Here is a 15,758-nt window from a genome sequence, read left to right as displayed (position 1 = left end):
GTGACGTGATCTTCAAGGGAAGGCAGGTGTTAATTCTACAATCGTCTCACCTTGACATTCTTTTGCAGTTGCACCTGGGTCATACGGATGTAGAGAACTCCAGAAAACACACATGCGAAACTGTGTACTAGCCAGCAATTAACAATGGCATTGAGAGAGCAGTACAGTCAGGTGATGCATGTCAAAAGCATCAATCAAACCAACATAAAAAAAACCACTTCTCCTGCATGCAATTCCATCTCATCCTTGGACATGTGTTGCCACTGATCTCTTCTCTATGAAAGATGACAATTATTTCGTGCTAAAAGATTACTTCTCCAAGTTGCCCATAATCTGACAGTTGATGGACACGTTGAGCCAATCAGTTGCTAATACTAGCAGCGCAATAATTCAGCTCGTTTGGCCCTCGGAGGAGATAATATCGGACAAAGGACAGCAATATAATGTCAAACTGTTTGAATATATGTTTAAGAAATGGGCAGTAAACCATGTCACATCTTCATCACATTACCCTAGGTTGAACGGCCTATCAGAAACAATGATGCACACAGTCAAATCTCTGATTGTGAAGTATTGAGAAACAAAGCAAGATCGACATGTAGACATGTTACACTTAAGGGCAACACCAATTGGCACAGGATTACGATCACTTATGGGAGTTATGTTTGGAAGACAGATTAAGATGACTCTACCAAGTCATTACTTCATGAAATCTTTGTCAATACAGGATCAACTGATAGACATTCAAGTGAAGATGAAAGCTGTGTCCCACAAACGCGCAGGCGTGGAACTATCACCGTTACAGATTGAACAGAAGCTCGAGTGATCCATCCGCAGGAAGGAACGTGGATTCCCATGGAAGTGTCCAAAATCTGCACTGAACCAAGATGGTATAAAGGTGCCACCCCTAATGGAGCAGTACTAAGGAGAAACCAATGTCGACTTAGCTAACAACATTGTGCCCGACAACACTATTGTGTTGAGAACACTTTCACATTCCAATTGACAAAAAGTAGCATAGAAAAGTGACAAGTGTAATGCTCAAGCACAGGATGACTGTCAGAACACACAGGCAGTTCAAGAGACAAGTCTAGTTCTCAACCAAGCTGCACAGTGACAAGATCAGGTCAAGTCAGTGGACCACCTGTACGTTTTAGAGACACTTGAGTGAAGGACTTGAAAGTCAGTGCATATGTAAATATCGCTCAAAACTGTTTTCTTTCATCATGTACATAGTTTATCTTTTGTGCATTTCCATTTTGGGAAAGAAGGATCTTGTGATAACACTTTAGCAGTCTGAGTACTTCACACATTATCACAAGAAGTGACATTAACCAACAAATGATAGATCAGTTGGAGTTGTGCTCGACACCTAGTTGCAAGTGTATTATAAAGCTCTCTTGTAAACCTGTTACTTAATAATAACGAACCCACTGTTTGATTACATTTCAACTCAAGATTGTTCGGTACTTAATTGCTGAAGAAGACAATAACTCAACAGTTCCTTTCGTGGTTTTCCTCCAGTCTGTTGCTAAAACATTGAAACAGAACTGTCTTTTTAAAGGCTGCATGTAGCCACCAGATTAATGCTATTTAATACAAGATTTGCACTGGTTGAGTCGCTGCTCAAATGGTTAGTCAAATAAAATGACCCAGAAGATCTTCATGTAAATTCCACTCCAGACCACTGGTGGGTGCAAATGTTTTCCATTGATCCAACACTGGTGCAACTCACGTAGAACAGTAAAGAAACTACTAGAAGAATTAATTCTGAAGCTTGGCCAAATTAAGTCATGCCTGAGAGACTGTGAACAGTCTTGAAGTGCTTGTTTTCTGCCTGTTAAAATGAATTTGCTGAACTTGCTGAGCTGTGAAACTAGACAATGCTATCGGGAAGACACAAAGATTTGGCAGTCAAAAAGGAACATCTTTATTTGAATTAATGAGAAAACAAACTTTGAAGGTTCTTCAAAAGTGAGATAACATGAGACCCAGCAGTCTGCTGATCTTTTCTGCAAATATCCTTTTCTGGAAGTTTGCCAACTCAACGGCTAAGACTTGCGTAAACTGTCCAATCCAATTTATGACCCCCATGGTCTTGACATGATGGAAAGCTACTGAATGAAGTTTAAAAATAGATGAAGAATATCAGGATGTTCCCACCCCATGGTTTAAACAAGATCTTGGCACTTAATGGGACATTTGAGCCTGAGGCAAATGTCAATTAGACAATAGGACTCTGACGTAAAAACAAGAAATGCTGGAACCACTCAGCAGGTCTGGCAGCATCTGTGGAAAGAGAAGCAGAGTTAACGTTTCGGGTCAGTGACCCTTCTTCAGAACCCTGACAATCTCTGACTCTGACAGTCTGGTATTCTGCTCCTCCTTGGAAAGCAGGTATAAAGGAATTTGTTAACAGGATCTCAGTGCTAAAGCTGTAGGGAAGAGTGGCCTGGTCATTCATTAGGAAACTGCAATCAACTTGAAATTGACCTCTGGTGGGTCATTGTATCTATGTTTTGCTTGCTTCATATTTCAAACAATTTATTGTAAGTGCTAAGTGGTCCATAGAAGAATATAGGTTCCTGTTGTATGTTTCGATATATTTTGAGCTAATCTATTAAAGTTAGATATTTAATCCAGAAGTTTGCATGTGCTCCACTATTCTCGTAATTCTCATGTCTGAGCCAGAAGTTAGTTGGACACCAGTTCTACAATCACCACAAGGAAGTTAACTCCCTTTAATATGTAAATCATAACGGTAATTTAATGAATTTGTTCTGAGCCTGCAATGTATATCAGTAAATCAGATATTTCTCCTTCAAAATTGGATATAAATCATGGGAGCCTGAATTTCCAACAAATGAAGCTTCCTTGCGAGAAGTTCAAATTCATAAAATTGCTTCTTAGATGTTGCATGGATTGGAATTTTTGATCCAGTATTTTATCGGTCCCACCAGACGTCAAACAAATCTACGGGCACATCAGTGTAAATGTCGACTACCTTCTCTGGTCTTCCAATTTCAGTGATCTGTTTGATCCATGCTAAACCATTATTGGTTATATTATTAGCAGAAACCAATCATGTGCACCATGAGCTAATTCAGTATTTAGACATAGATATGAATTGGTGTGATCAACTTGTGGTGTTCTGAATTTTGTGTCCTTGGAGTTTGCACAGATTTCAGAGCTAGTATTTCAAACAGGCCCAAATTTCTTTTAACTTGATTTTTTGTTACTCTTTCATGGGGTGTGGCATAGGCCAGCATTGGTTCCCCATCCCTGATAGACAACTGAGTGGCTTGCTTGGCCACTTCAGAGGGCAGTTAAGAGTCAACTACATTGCTACGGGTTTGGAATCACATGTCAACCGGACCAGGTTAGGACAGCAGATTTCTTTCGCTAAAGCACATAAGTGAATCAGATGGATTTTTGCAACAATCAATATTAGTTTCATCGCACCATTACTAAAACTAGCTTTCAATTCGAGATTTTTATTATTTAATTGAACTAATTAACTGCCATCAGCTGTGGTGGTAGGATATGAACCCATGACCCCAGGGTATTAGCTTGGGTCTGTGGACTACTAATCCAGTGACATTGCCACTCCACCATCATCTACCCTTAGACAAAGTTGACAAGTTTTGCCATGCTCTTCCCCCCATCATGTAAACTGAATAGTCACAGGCTCTTATAAATGAACGCCTAAGATGCCAATCAATGGGTTGTGACAGCATTGGTGAGAAAAATTGAGTCGGTGCTTGATCCCTTTGGCTTTCGTAACTTCCCTTCAGATGACTACTAAGATGTCATTTGCTACATGTTGCTTAGCATTTACCTAAATCCCTCAGAATGTCATGAAGCCTTTCTGCACCTTCATTAACTCTGACCTGAAGGTAGTTGCAGTGAAGTGCATAGTATGAAATACAAAAGAACGTCAAGGCATTCCAAAGTGCTTTACAGCCAAAGAAGAAGTTTTGAAGTGTAGTTACTGTTGTAATGTGGGAAACACAACAGCTACATTTTCACACAGCAAGATCTGTGATGTTGATTAAGCAGAGAAAAATTTGGGGCTCTCAGCCTTTCCTGAATTTCCCTGTTCCTCTCCTCCCATCGCATTTGGGAGTGGTGCACACACTTGCTGCCTGGACTCTACATGGTGCGAGGATTTGTGTTGATACTTGAAACAGGTGGACTGTTTGATACAAGTTGTTGTCTTGTGCCAACATCAGTGATGGTAAGCTAGGGCCCCAGGTCTGCTGAAGAGGAAAGAGATTTAGATTTTCAGGGCCCAGCCTTTAAAAGAAAAATCTTTTCTTTGTACCAGTAATTGCTTAAAGTATTGGACTGCCAGCCAAAGGGTTACTGCAACATGTTGGAGATTGTGCAGGAGTTTAATACTGACTTGCCTGACATATGGCATCAACATTCTGCAATCAACCAAGGTCTCTGCTATTGGACCCTCCTTGCAATAGCCTGTGGCAGCAGTAATAGCACCTCCCAGGCATGCTCCTAGTGGGGTCAGATGGGTCAACCATCTTGTCCACATTGAATAAGATAGAAAACTGAAGGGATAGGGCTTCAGTTGGGCTATGGATGTTCAACAGTCCCTTCTCCAACAGATCAGTGGGAGTGCTGAGCGGCAGCAGATAACAGGATCATTTGTATTGTCATAAGTGCTTTTGTTTTTTAAAAAACTAAAAGGTCTGTGTGCCTTTAAAACTGAGGAGAAAAAAGACCTTTGGTGTTTGAAGAGTACAGGGCAATTATTATCCAAGCAACAGCAAGATTTTACGACGATCTTATGACTCCTGTGGAAAAAAAGTTAGTTGCAGCTCTGCAGTGAAACAGGACAGAAAGAGAGCTGTAAGCAGTGGCTGGAGCTGTGAGTTGCTGAAAGACCATAGAAAAAGGCCTATTCTCTCTGAAAATAAGCTCTGCATTTCAAGGGAAAAGGTGCTACATTTAAGGTGAGGTTTTGACTTGCCTGAAGAGCGAGAAAGAGACCCAGAGAAAAGAGGGATTACTACCCTCTGTGGAGAAACACTGCTTTGAAGAAAGGAAGTCTGTTTCGGGTGTGGCAAAGTTGCTGTTGCCTTCATTCAAGGATTCCTGCCTGAAGCATGAGTTCTGTAATTGCTATGCTCTGTGGAGAATGCTCCTTTGCTAACAGTAAGTCCTGTTGACATTTGTGTTTTTGGAAGCTCCTGAAATCTCAAGAAAGTGTCTACTGATAGACTGCTACTTTAAAATTTAAATAGCCCTGTTGCTGAAAGATCTGTGTGATGCCTGCTGCAGATGAACTACCTTGAACGCCTACCCATCATCGGCTGTTCATTAATTTCACTTGGAGAGATATCAAGCAGCATCAGATTATTTGACTCTGGGACACCTTGCCGATCCAGAAAAATACAACCAAACGTTACAACCCAGCTATTTTATTCCTACGAAACAGCTCTAATTTAAAACATCATTTTTAAAAATGGTTACCTGTTGGATATGTGTGTGCATGAGGGTTAGGAAGATTAAGGAGTTATAAAATCTTTTCCTACATATAGATTCATCTCATTATCATTTAAAACTTGGTTTATTAATAAATAGTTAATATTGTTGTTGTTTAAAGAAATGTGGTTTGCTGTGCTTTATTCTGGGGATAAGTAAAGTGATTAATTTGGCTATTTTTCTGGTAGGTGGGAAACTTTACGAATATGCTATGACCTGTGGAGTAGTGGGACTAAATTAACAATGCATTACTCCCACCTCGGTTGTAACATATTATTTGGGGGCTCTTGCGGGATTTGAATCCAACGCTAATTACGTGAATTACGTGAGTAATAATTCGAAAGAAAAAATAAAAAGGAACCAGGTTTCTTGTATAAGGGTAAAGGCTACACTATCGGAATGGCAGTTGCAGCAGAGTTTCTGGGAAAGGAGAATGTGTCCGTCAGTGACTTGAAAACTTTAACCAGGGTTAAATTGATAGAGTTGGCAACAAAATTGGGGTGAGAGTTGAAATTAGGTGCTAAAAAAGCAGAGATATTTGACATAATAGTCCAACATTTAAAATTGGAAGAGGAACAAGAAGATAGTATGTCAGAGAGTGATGCAGTGGAATTGGCTAGAATTCAGTTAGAAACGAAAAAACTTGAGACAGCAAAAGAATTGGAATAGCATTGGAAAAATTTAAGCTTCAGCAGGAAAAAGAAAAAGCAATAGAACTGAAAAGACTTAGGATAGAATTTCAGAGAGTAAGTGAAAAAACGGAACAGAATTCAAATTAAAAGAGATGGAACTAAGACAAAAGGGGTCATCTTGACTCCAGGGAAAATTCTGGTCAGGAAGAATTTGAATCTAGCCCAGGGCCCAGCGAAAAGTTGATTAAATTTATACAAGCTCTCCCAAAGTTTGAGGAAATGGACGTAGAGGCATTTTCCATTTCTTTTTAAAAAATAGCCAAACAAATGAAATAGCCAAAGGAATGCTGGACACTGCTTATGCAAAGCAGGTTGATGAGCAGAGCTCATGAAGTTTATGATATGCTTCCTGAAGAGGCTTCTGCAGATTATGAGATAGTAAAAAAGGCTATTCTTGTTGCATATGAGTTAATTCTTGAAGCTTATTGTCAGAAGTTTCAAAACTTATCGAGATTAGCTGGGCAGACATATATAGAATTTGAGAGGGTGAAGCAAATTAATTTTGATCGTTGGTTACGGGCATTAAAGATGGAAAACACATATGAGAAACTTAGGGAACTGATTCTCTTGGAATAGTTTAAAAATTCAATCCCTCCAGTAGTGAGAACTCATGTAGAGAACCTGAAAGTGTTAAAAACCAGACAAGCAGTGGAAATTGCTGATGATTTTGAGCTTGTGAATAAGCCAAAACCTTTTTTCCATCACCCCCACAAACCCGAGACGGATAGAAAGTGGGAGAGTGAAAGGAAGGCAAATAGCCGAGGACAAGAAGGAACAGCTGAGAATTCCCCAGGATCACCTCCTCAGGTCAGAAAAGAAGGTGCTGAGGGTAGAAATGAGGTCTGCAAGCCGAAGTGTAATCATTGCCACAAGGTAGGACATCTTCGGTCAGAATGCTGGAAGTTACGAGGTAAATCTAAGGTATTTGTTGGGGTACAGAAAGCCAATGCTGAGAAAGAGCCTCTTTTTCTGACTGAGAGTACAGCAGACCAGGCTGTAGCTTTAACAGCAGCTGTAAAAACCAACACAAAAACCAAAGTGAGTGTAGAGGTTAAGAATGAGATACCTGAAAGTTATAATGAATTCTTATCAAAGGAAAAAGTAACTCCATATCCCTTAAGTGAGGCAGGAAAACCTATCATTATACCTGGAGATAAAGGAGCAACCCAAACTCTTTTGCTGGGGAAAGGTATAACGTTTCCACCAGTGAGTACACTGAACGCTAAAGTTTTAGTTATTGGAATTGATGGGGACTATATACCCATACCTTTATATAGAGTGCACCTAGAATGTGACCTGATATCTGGGATGGTAACTGTAGGAATTCTCCATAGTTTGCCAGGAGAGGGAATTGAGGTACTCCTAGGGAATGATTTGGCCGGATCAAAGGAATCAGTTTCTCATGTGCTCACAGAGAAACCAAGTTAAAGAAATGGAATTACAGGAACAAGTTCCAGGAATATTTCCTGTGTATGTAGTAACCCGAGCAATGGCTAAACAGGTTCCATTGTAGTTGATAAAATTGGCACCACAATCAGATAGCCGAGTATCTGAAACTTAATTTGGGAATTTGGATAATCCAGATGAGATGTTCAACAAATCTTCTATAATTGCAGCACTACAAGCTGATCCTGAGTTACATGGAATAGCATAGACGGCTCTGAAAGAAGCTGAGTCGAAAGGAGTTCCAGAAGGCTATTATATTGAAGACGGGGTTTTGAGAAGGAATTGGAGACCACGTCAAAGACCTGCGGATGAAGACTGGACATTTGTTCGACAGATAGTGGTACTGCCTAAGTATCGCCTGGAATTATTAAGGTTATAACATGACATACCTCTAGCAGGGCATAGGGTGATTTGGAAGACCAAATCATGAATAAGTCAACATTATTATTAGCCAGGCCTTACAAAAGATGTGAAGCAGCTTTGTAGGACATGCCATACATGCCACTTGGTGGGAAAACCATAATCTACGATAAAACCTGCAGCACTAATTCCCATATTTGTTGGTGAGGAACCATTTAGTAGGGTATTGGCAGACAGTGTAGGATTCTTGCCAAAAACTAAAACTGGTCATCAATATATCTGTACTAACATGGGGAGGCGGTGGCGTAGTGGTACTATCACTGGGCTAATAACCCAGAGACCGAGGGCATTGATCTGGAGACATGGGTTCGAATCCCATCACAGCAGAAGGTGGAATTTGAATTCAATTAATAAATATGGAATTAAAAGCTAGTCTAATGATGGCCATAAAACCATTGTTGATTGTTGTAAAAACCCATCTGGTTCACTAATGCCCTTTAGGGAAAGAAATCTGCTGTCCTTACCTGGCCTAGCAAGCAATTCAGTTGCACCTAACCGCTACGAAGCCAATAAAAAGGAATGAAAACCGGACGGACCACCCGGCATCGAAATAGGCTCCGGAAACGACAACAGCAAACCCGACCCTGCAAAGTCCTCCTTACTAACATCTGGGGGCTTGTGCCAAAGTTGGGAGAGCTGTCCCACAGACTAGTCAAGCAACAGCCTGACACAGTCATACTCATGGAATCGTACCAGACAGACAATGTCCCAGACACTGCAATCACTATCCCTGGGTATGTCCTGTCCCACCAACAGAGGTGGCGGGACAGCGGTCTACAGTAGGGAGGGAGTTGCCCTGGGAGTCCTCAACATCGAATCTGGACCCCATGAAGTCTCATGGCATCAGGCCAAACATGGGCAAAGAAACCTCCTACTGATTACCACCTCTCAGCTGATGAGTCAGTACTCCTCCATGTTGAACACCATTTGGAGGAAGCATTGAGGGTGGCAAGGACACAAAATGTACTCTGGGTGGGGGACGTCAATGTCCATCACCAAGAGTGGCTCGGTAGCACCACTACAGACTGAGCTGGTCGAGTACTAAAGGACATAGCTGCTAGACTGGGTCTGCGGCAGGTGGTGGGGGAACCAATACGAGGGAAAAACATACTTGACCTTGTCCTCACCAATCTGCCTGCTGCAGATGCATCTGTCCATGATAGTATTGGTAGGAGTGACCATCGCACAGTCCTGTGGAGACGAAGTCTCGCTTTCACATTGAGAATACTGTCCATTGTGTTGTGTGGCACTATCACCATGCTCAACGGGATAGATTTCGAACAGATCTAGCAATGCAAAACTGGGCATCCATGAGGCGCTGTGGGCCATCAGCAGCAGCAGAATTGTACTCAACCACAATCTGTAATCTCATGGCCCAGCATATCCCCCACTCTACCATTGCCAGGAGACCAACCCTGGTTCAATGAAGAATGCAGGAGGGCATGCCAGGAGCAGCACCACGCATACCTGAAAATGAGGTGTCAACCTGGTGAAGCTACAACCCAGGACTATTTGAATGCCAAACTGCATAAACAGCATGCAATAGACAGAGCTAAGCGATCCGATTACCAACGGATCAGATCTAAGCTCTGCAGTCCTGCCACATCCAGTTGTGAATGGTGGTGGACAATTAAACAACTAACTGGAGGAGGTGGCTCCACAAATGTCCCCATACTCAATGATGGGGGAGCCCAGCACATCAGTGCAAAATATAAGGTTGAAGCAATTGAAACAATTTTCAGCCAGAAGTGCCGAGTTGATGATCCATCTCGGCCCCCTCCTGACGTCCCCAGCATCACAGATGCCAGACTTCAGCCAATTCGATTCACTCCGCATGATATCAAGAAACTACTGAAGGCACTGGATAGCGCAAAGGCTATAGGTCCTGACAATATTCCAGCAATAGTACTGAAGACCTCTGCTCCAAACCTAACCAAGCTGTTCCAGTACAGCTACAACACTGGCATCTACCCTGCAATGTGGAAAATTGCCCAGGTATGTCCTGTACACAAAAGGCAGGACAAGTCCAACCCAAGCCAATTACTGCCCCATCAGTCTACTCTCAATCATCAGTTAAGTGATGGAAGGTGTCATCAACAGTGCCATCAAGCAGCACTTGCTTAGCAATAACCTGCTCAGTGATGTTCAGTTTGGGTTCTGCCAGGGCCACTCAACTCCTGACCTCATTACAGCCTTGGTTCAAACATGGAAAAAAGAGCTGAACTCAAGAGGTGAGGTGAGAGTGACTGCCCTTGACATCAAGGCAGCATTTGACCGGGTATGGCATCAAGGAGCCCGAGCAAAACTGGAGTCAATAGGAATCAGTGGGAAAACTCTCTGCTGGTTGGAGTCATACCTAGCACAAAGAAAGATGGCTATGGTTGTTGGAGGTCAATCATCTGAGCTCCAGTACATCACTGCAGGATTTCCTCAGGGTAGTGTCCTAGGCCCAACCATCTTCAGTTACTTCATCAATGGCCTGCCTTCAATCATCAGGTCAGAAGTGGGGATGTTTGCTGATGATGGCACAATGTTCAGCACCATTCGCAACTCCTCAAATACTGAAGCAGTCCATGTAGAAATGCAACAAGACCTGGACAATATCCAGGCTTGGGCTGATAAGTGGTGAGTAATATTTGTGTCACACAAGTGCCAGGCAATGACCATCTGCAACAAGAGAGAATCTCACCATCTCCCCTTGACATTCAATAGCATTGCCATCGCTGAATTCCCCACTATTAACATCCTAGGGGCTACCATTGACCAGAAACTGAACTGGAGTAGTCATATAAATACCGTGGCTACAAGAGCAGGTCAGAGGCTAGGAATCCTGCGGCGAGTAACTCACCTGACTCCCCAAAGCCTGTCCACCATCTGCAAGGCACAAGTCAGTAGTGTGATGGAGTACTCTCCAACTGCCTGGATGGGTGCAGCTCCAACAACACTCAAGAAGCTCGACACCATCCAGAACAAAGCAGCCCACTTGATTCGCACACCATCCACAAACATTCACTCCCTCCACCACTGATGCACAGTGGGAGCAGTGTGTATCATCTACAAGATGCACTGCAGCAATGCACCAAGGCTCCTTGGACAGTACCTTCCAAACCCTCGACCTCTACCACCTCGAAGGACAATAGCAGCAGATGCATGGGAACATCACTACCTGCAAGTTCCCGTCCGAGTCACACACTATCCTTACTTGGAACTATATTGCTGTTCCTTCACTGTTGCTGGGTCAAAATCCTGCTACTCCCTTCCTACCAGCACTGTGGGTGTACCTACCTCACATGAACTGCAGCGGTTCAAGAAGGCAGCTCACCGCCACCTTCTCAAGGGCAATTAGGGATGGGCAATAAATGCTGGTATAGCCAGTGACACCCACATCCCATGAATGAATTTTTTTAAAATGGCTACTCGATTTCCAGAGGCTATTCCTTTGAGGACAATTACTGCTGAAGTGGTAGTAGAGAAGTTAACCCAATTCTTTGTTGAGTTATGGATTATCATATGAAGTTCAATCGGATCAAAGTTCTAATTTCATGTCAAAAATATTTCAAGAAGTCATGGGCAATTTGGGTATCAGACAGTTTAAATCTTCAGCATATCACCCACAGACACAGGGAACTTTAGAGAGATACCATCAAACTCTCAAAACAATGATTAGAGCATACTGTCAGGAATATCAACATAATTGGAATAAAGGGCTAGACTTTCTTTTATTTGCCACAAGCGAGTCACCGTATGGGTCTACCGGTTTTAAACCTTTTGAATTGGTTTACAGACATGAAATAAGAGGTCCTCTAAGACTCATCAAAGACAGTTTCTTAGAGCAAAGGAACAAATCATCGATACTAGACTATGTATCTGTGTTCCGGGAAAGTCTCACCAATGCTTGCAAAGTGGCTCAGGAACACCTTAAAGCATCCCAAGTCAATATGAAAAAATGGGCAGACAAGAATGCAAAGATCTGAAATTTTCAATCAAGGGATGAAGTATTAGTATTGTTACCATTACAGGGTGAACCATTTAAAGCACAATTCAGTGGCCCATATAAGTGTTCAAAAGTATGGGTAAGGTAAATTACTTGATTGACACCCCTGATTGCCGGGAAAAGAATCAGTTGTGTGCTATCAAGATGTTAAAGCAATATTATTGCAGGGAGGAGGATAACCCAGTACAGGTATGTCAGGTAATGGGGACTGTTGAGAAGGAAAAGAATAGTGAGGATGAGGCAGAAGGAGGCCTAGACAATTCTCAGATTGAACCTCCTACTATCCGGATAGTGAATACAGCATGGCTAGGAAAATTGAACAACATGCTTTTGTACTTAGATGCAGGACAACGTGAAGACCTAACAAGACTTTTAACAACATTTCGAAGAGTCTGTAGGGATAAGCCAGGATGTACAACCTTAACCACACTTGATAGGGCAATCCGTTCCTTTAAAGCAACATTCTTACCTCTTAAGTCCAGACCAACAGGCCCGAGTAATCGCAGAAATCCAAAATATGCTGGAAAACAACTTAATTGAACCTAGTCAAAGCAGCTCGAGTTCACCAATAGTATGAGTGACTAAACCTGATGGGTCAACTCAACCTTGCATTGACTACAAAAAAGTCAATCTGGTAACGAAGGCAGACTCCTACCTAAGTCCTTGTTTAGAAGACTATATTGACAGAGTGGACAGTGCTACGTGTCTTACAGAGATAAATTTTGTTGAAGGGATACTGTCAAATTCCTTTGACACCCCAAGATAAGGAAGAATCAATTTTTGCTACACTGGATGGGGTTTTTCAGTATCAAGTGATACCACGCAGGTTAATGGGTGCTTGAGAAACTTCTCAGAGAATAGTGAACCCAGTGGCTAGTGTTCCTAACTGTGCAGTTCTCCTGGTTGAGGTGATGGTCTATTACGGACATTTGGAAGGAAAACATGAAACAACTGGGAGACTATGTTTGGAAGGTTGCAATTGTCTGAATGGGACAACCTTTGCAAAAAAACTTAAAAGCGAAATGTCAGAATGTTCAGATGGAGTTTATTGTTACAGCCTTAGCATTTGGAAATTATATACATTTCAGGAAAAAACGATGTTATTGTCGATGCTTTGTCACAAGTTCAAACTTGTTGAGTTACATGAGGAACAATGGTAAAAAAAAATTGTGTTAATTATTAGTCGAGTGAATGTGGGCATGAATGTGAAAATATATTTAAACGTTTTTTTCAATTTTTTTGTTTACAATTTTTGATTACATTATGATGAAATGCATTCGAGAATGGCATTTCATTTCACCAAGGGTGGAGGCATCATTAGCGCTTTTGTTTTTTAAAAAAAAACAAAAGATCTGTGTGCCTTTCAAACTGAGGCGAAAAAAAGACCTTCTGTGCATTGACTGTTGACATATGGTGTTTGAAGAGTACAGGGCAATTAGTATCCAAGCAACAGCAAGATTTTATGATAGTCTTATGACTCCTGTGGAAAAAAAAAGTTTAGTTGCAGTTCTGCAGTGAAACAGGACAGAGAGAGAGCTGTGAGCAGTGGCGGGAGCTGTGAATTGCTGATAGACCAGAGAAAAAGGCCTATTCTCTCTGAAAATAAGCTCTGCATTTCAAGGGGAAAAGTGCTACATTTAAGGTGAGGTTTTGACCTGCCTGAGGAAGAGACCCAGAGAAAGGAGGGATTGCTACCCTCTGTGGAGTAACATTGCTTTGAAGAAAGGAATGTAAACAAGAAATGCTGGAAATACTCGGCAGGTCTGGCAACATCTGTGGAGAGAGAAGCAGAGTTAACGTTTCAGGTCAGTGACCCTTCTTCAGAACTTCACTGACCTGAAATGTTAACTCTACTCTCTCTACAGATGCTGCCAGACCTGCTGAGTATTTCCAGCATTTCTTGTTTTTATTTCAGATTTCCAGCATCCGCAGTATTTTCCTTTTATTTATTTGAAGAAAGGAAGTCTGTTTTGGGTATGGCAAAGTTGCTGTTGCCTTCTTTCAAGGATTCCTGCCTGATGCATGAGTTCTATAATTGCTATGCTCTGTGGAGAAGCCTCCTTTGTTAAGAGTAAGTCCTGTTGACTTTTGTGTTTTGGAAGCTCCTGAAATCTCAAGAAAGTGTCTGCTGATAGACTGCTACTTTAAAATTTAAACAGCCCTGTTGCTACAACCTATTGCTAAAAGATCTGTGTGATGCCTACTGCAGATGAACTACCTTGAATGCCTACCCATTATAGACTGTTCATTAATTTCACTTGGAGAGACATCGAGTAGCATCTGACTATTCAACTCTGGGACACCTCACCGATCCAGGAAAATACAGCCAAATGTTACAACCTAGTTATTTTATTATTCCTTCGAAACAACTCTAATTTAAAACATCATGTGGCTTGTGCAGTACTGAGGGGGTGTTGCACTGTCAGAGGTGCCATTTCTTGAATGAAACATCAAATCAAGGTCCTGTCTGCCTGCTACAGTAGACATATAAGATCCCATGGTGCTATTCAAAGAACAAAGGAGTTATCCCAATGTCCGAGCCAATATTTATCCCACAGCCAACATCACTAAGAAAACAATTTATTTGGCCAATATCAAATGCCCGTTTGTGGAAAGGACCTGTGTGCAAATTGGATACTGCACTTCCTACATTACAACAGTGACTACGCTTCAAAAGTACTTCATTGGCTGTAAAGTGCTGTGGGACATCCTGAGGTTGTAAAAGGCACTGTATTAATGGAAATCTTTCTTTTTAAACATTCACACTTTTCCATGATATTAGCAATTTAAGCCTAGACACACTGGGCTCGATTTTACTGGGGCGCCGCACTCTGCGGTGCCGCCCTTTGAACTCAGCGGTGCACCTGCATTCGCCGGTCGCCACCGAGCCCCCAAATTATTAATTCATTATTCATTATTCATTATTCATTAAGAGATACAGCACTGAAACAGGCCCTTTGGCCCACTGAGTCTGTGCCGACCAAGAACCACCCATTTATACTAACCCTACAGCAATCCCATATTCCCTAACACCTACCTACACTAGGGGCAATTTATAATGGCTAATTTACCTATCACCTGCAAGTTATTGCGGGGGCTCATCTCCATTGAGGACACGCGCCTCCCGCCCCCCCCTCCCACAATATTACGTGGGGAGAGGCGGGATATTCAGCGCAGCGAGAGTTTTTGACAGTTGTGCAGCAGGTGCTGGGGCCCTATTTTAAGCACCCCAGCACCTGCTTCCTGACAGCTGTCAAAGAATACTTACCTGAAGAGTGGGGCTGCTGTCAATCTGGCAGCAAAGCAGAAAGTCTGCAGGAATCCAGCAGGTCAGGCAGAATCTGTGGAGAGAGAAGCAGAGTTAACTTGTCCAAGTTCACAGACCAGAAAGTTAACTCTGCTTCTCTCTCCACAGATGCTGCCTGACCTGCTGAGTGACCCCAGCACATTCCACTTTGCTGCCACATGCCTACCCTGCTGTGTCCCAGTGTCCTGTGAAGTTGCGATCCTCTTCTCCCACTCAAGTGTAACATTCCTTCTTGTAGGCATACCACACCTGGGTGAATAATCGTACATTTGCACATTCCAGGACGTGAGACTTAAATAGACCATAAAAGGTATTACAGAGGTTTACAGAGAAAACACTGAAACAAATGGAAATACACGGGTGTCATAACAATGTAAATACGTCTTTCACTAAATGT

Source organism: Heterodontus francisci, chromosome 10, assembly GCF_036365525.1.
Source record: "Heterodontus francisci isolate sHetFra1 chromosome 10, sHetFra1.hap1, whole genome shotgun sequence".
Taxonomy (NCBI): Eukaryota; Metazoa; Chordata; class Chondrichthyes; order Heterodontiformes; family Heterodontidae; genus Heterodontus; species Heterodontus francisci.
Note: the sequence above shows the minus strand (reverse complement) of the source record.